Raw genomic sequence first — 4,350 nt, forward strand, 5'->3', positions numbered from 1 at the left:
TTACTAATGCATTATTTTACCTTTTTGGAAGGCAGCTATGCTCACCACTATACCACCAACGCCTTCCACTATTTTACCTTTTTTGTACTAAGTCTTTGAGAGCTGGTATGTGTTTGAACATGTCTCAGTTTGGACTAGCCGCATTTCAAGCTGTGCGTGGCTCACAGCTACTAGATGGTCTAAAGAGAGACAGCATTTTACAACTCAGTACTCAGCCATTGATTCCAATGGTAAGATATGCCATACGTGACAAGTTCAGGGTGCAGTGAAAACTAATCCAGTAGGGGAGGGTGGTGATGGCAGTAGTGGTATCAAGGAAGGCTTCCTGGAGGCAGTGACTTTGTGATATTATTAAGAGACCTAAAGGTGGGGGAGGGATGAGCATCAAGGGCAGAGGGAACAGCTATGGACCCCAAGGTGGCAAGGAGCTTACTGCTTTTAAGGGACAGAAAACAGGTAGAATGCTGGTGTCACCAGAGGATAGAGTAGTGAGGGATGTGATGGGAGCAGTTAGCAGGAGCCAGGACAAGTGAGGCACCTGGCAGAGCTCCTGGTGCAGAGCAGTAATGACAGCTGGCACTGGGAGCGTCAGCTGCTGCTTGGACAGTTACTTCACACATCCGAAAGATCGGCTTGGTGTGATGCATTGGATGCCCCTAGGACTGCCCCTGCTGATGGCATAGCCAGCAGCCATTGTCCCTCCTTCCAGGCCAACAGAACCCCAATCTTGCTTGGCTGGCCACATGCTCAGCCAAAAGGGATGAAGGATGGTTAGACTAAGCCGCTTTGCCAGTGATTGGTCTAGGCATGACCATGAGGCCCAGGTCTGACCAATGAGACATAGAGGCGTCTGCTGGAGGATGCTGGTGGAGACGTTCCTGCATGTGAAGGAAGCCCCTTTTCTACTCCCTCCCTTCCTGCTTTGGGTAGGGTCCTGGCAAATTGTGTTTCTTGGAGCTGTGGCCTGTGACATCTTGTGACTGTAGGGAGAGGCCAGGAGCTACGCAAAGGTGCTCGCTGGGGGCCTTGACGTTGCTGATCGACCTGGACCGTCGTTGCCAGACACGTTAGCGATCGTGATGATGCAGGTGTGTGCATTTTACCGTAGCATGCATTGTGTGGGATGAGCCCAAGAGTAGCAAACATTCACCTGGCACTTACTGTCTGCCCGGCATGCTCAAAGCCCTTCTCTCACTTCATCCTTGCAGCGCGTCTCTGAGGTTGGCGCCTCTCTTACCCCCAGTGCACAGAGGAACCAGGGTTCACACCCAAGCATTCTGGCCACGTCTTTAACCACCACACTATACTGCCTCTCCCTGTTTTCACGTTGGTTCAGAAAGTTTATCTTCCCGCCCCGCCCCAGAACAGCATTCCTCTAAAATTGGGTTTCTCAGCCTCGGCAGTTGTGACATTTTGGGCTGGATGATTCTTTGTCATGGGTCTGTCCTGTGAGTTTTAGGATGTTTACCAGCATCCCTGGACTCTACCCACTAGATGCCAGTGGCACCCTCCCGCAACTGTGACAACCAAAAATGTCTCCAGACATTGCCAGCTGTCCCCTGGAGAACAAAATCACTCCCCACTAAGAACCTCTTCTCTAAAAGATCTATTGCCACCAGCCACCTGGGTAGCTGTGTCCTTGTGCAGGGTACTTAACCTTTCTGAGCCTCAGTTTCCTCTTCTGTAAAATGGGGGGACAATATTACTTACCTCATGGTTTACGTTGAAGATGAAATGAGCCAATATATGTAAAGCAGCTAACAGTGCTGGGTGTGTGATGAGCACTTGCTGAGTGTGAAGACCGGGTTAAGGTGGCTGTCTTTCCCGTCTGTCTTCAGCTAACAGGAACTACCAGCTGAGCTTTTACCAGCAAAAGTGAATTCCACGAGCTGCAGTGAAATCTCCTAGGATATTAGCTCTGGAAGTTAAGGGCTCCATCTGTCTTCCCCCACTGGATTGCCAGGAATTAAATCAGTGGTAGCACATAGTAGGTTCTCTGTAGTGTTTGTTGAATGAATAAGCTACTTAAATCCTTATGATTATCTGTACAACTTTTTTTTTTTCAGATTTCTCCTTACTTCCTTTCTTCCCTGTCTTTGTTTTTACTGTTTGTTTTGTGTGTTTGCTTTTTAATTATGTTCTTTAGTGTGTTTTTTGTTTGTTACTTTGTTTTTACAATGGCTTTGTTTTTACTGCTTTGGAAATGCCAGACCCTGGGAATTCAACAGCATTTGGAGCTACAGCTGGGCTAGCCTAACTTGGGAGCCTCACATCTATTTTAGTTATTCCCTTGGCCTGTTTCACCCCCATAATGCACTCTTTTGGGGTTTGTTTAATTTTTCCCATCAGGTTCTGGCTGGATATTAAACCTGGCCAAGGGGGCGTGCTCAAGGTTGTTGAGTTTAGGCTTCATTTAGAATTTGAAGTCCCTCCCGCCTTTGTGTACAGACGTCACTGTGATACAATTTATTATTAAATGTAGAGGGCCAGGGGAATGCAGAGGTCCTACATGTTCCCTGAAACATAACCCTAAGCTAAAAACTGTGCTGGACTATAGAAGTTACCTATGTTGTTCCCATCTCTAAGGCCACTTTTATAAAATGTATCTCGTGTTCATCCATCAAATCCTCTGATCTGAAGCATGTTGAAAAACAGATCAACTCAGAGAGTCTTTGTCTGACACGCTAAATTTGCAGACACGAACTGCAATTCTTTTTGAAGAGTCAATTCCAAGCTTGTCGTAGTTAAGCATGACTGAAGCACACAGGGAAAGCGTTTACTAAAATCCAGAGTGTGCATGAGCTGATATTTTTCTCAAGTGGTCGCCATTCTGAAAGTTCCTCTGTTTCCCTTTCTCTACTGGCCTCTGCTGTAGAAATTAGAGTTTTCTTACTGCTTGAGTGTGTACATAAATAGAGGAGAGGTTCTCAACCAGTCTTCTTTTTGACCCCAGGGGACATTTGGCAAGGTCTGGAGACATTTTTGGGTGTTGTAACCGGGAGAGAGGACAGCTACTTACCGGTAACCAGGGTGGAGAGGGGCCCTGGATTTCTGCTAAACAACCCAGGGTCCACAGGTCAGCCTGAACCACAAGGGCTCACCCAGCCCAAAAGTCTCAGCAGTGCTAAGGTTGAGAAATCCTGAGATAGACAGATGTTCATTGCATCAGTGATTAAAATAGCAAAAAAAAAACAACAACAACAACAACAAAAAAACCTGTAAATAACCTGAATGCCAATCAGTTAGGGAAAGATTAAATAAACTTTGATTCATCATTTCAGTGGAATATTATGTAGCTATTAAAAAGAACCAGGTGGCTTTATGTATACTGATGTTGAAAATTGTCCACTATGTATTTTTAAATAGGAATCAAAACATACACAGCAGAGTGTTTGTTAAACTAATATCTGTTTTTGGTGATGTTAAGGCATTTTGTGGACATGATAATGGTATTGTGTCTATGTTTTCAAAAACATTTTGTTTTTAGAGGTTCATACCAAAATATTTACAAGTGAAATGGCATTATGGGATTTGCTTTAAAATACTGTGAGAAAGACTTCCTTTCAGGGATCATTTTTATAGTTTGTTACTGGAGAAGTTTCTTTGAACATGTAGAGTTTGGAAGCCACGAGGAGGCACAGTGTTCTCTCCTGAGCATGAAGCTGCCTCTTGGTGTTGCTTTGCTACAAATACCATTTGTCATTGACGATCATTCTTCTCTTCCTTCAGGAGAGTAAGAGGGAGAGGACATAGTCTAAGTGGTTCCCATGAATAATAAAAATATTGGCTGGGTGTGGTGGCTCACGCCTGTAATCCTAGCACTCTAGGAGGCCAAGGTGCGAGGATCACTTGAGGTCAGGCATTCGAGACCAACCTGAGCAAGAGCAAGACCCTGTCTCTACCAAAAATAGAAAAAATTAGCTGGGCATGTTGGCCCACGCCTATAATCCCAGCTACTCGGGAGGCTGAGACAGGAGGATTGGCTGAGCCCAGGAGTTTGAGGTTGCTGTGAGCCAGGCTAATGCCACGGCACTCTAGCCCAGGCAACAGAGCAAGACTCTGTCTCAAAAATAAATAAATAAATAAAATAAAAATACGATGAGAGGGAGAAGTAGATGAGGTAGAGATGGGGCAGGATTGGCCATGGGTTGATTGTTGTTGGGGTTATGTGATGAATTTAGGGATGTTCATTGGATGAGTCTGGGTATTTTTGTGTATGTTTGAAATTCCCCATAATATAAAGTTTCTACACACACACACACACACACACACACACACACACAAGTGCATTGAAAAAATCTGGTAGGAGATAATAGATGATATATAGATAGATACAGAGAGACGGAGATT

At 45.0% G+C, this 4,350-nt stretch overlaps 1 non-coding gene across 1 annotated transcript; it reads left to right on the top strand.

Annotated features, from left to right (window-relative positions):
* Window positions 1-3,552: 3,552 nt before the first annotated feature.
* LOC138401361 (small nucleolar RNA U3) lies at window positions 3,553-3,763 on the top strand. The gene has a single exon (XR_011236509.1). It is a non-coding gene; the product is annotated as a small nucleolar RNA U3 (small nucleolar RNA).
* The last annotated feature ends 587 nt before the right edge of the window (window positions 3,764-4,350 follow it).

This window comes from Eulemur rufifrons, chromosome 20 (genome assembly GCF_041146395.1).
Source record: "Eulemur rufifrons isolate Redbay chromosome 20, OSU_ERuf_1, whole genome shotgun sequence".
NCBI classification, from domain to species: domain Eukaryota; kingdom Metazoa; phylum Chordata; class Mammalia; order Primates; family Lemuridae; genus Eulemur; species Eulemur rufifrons.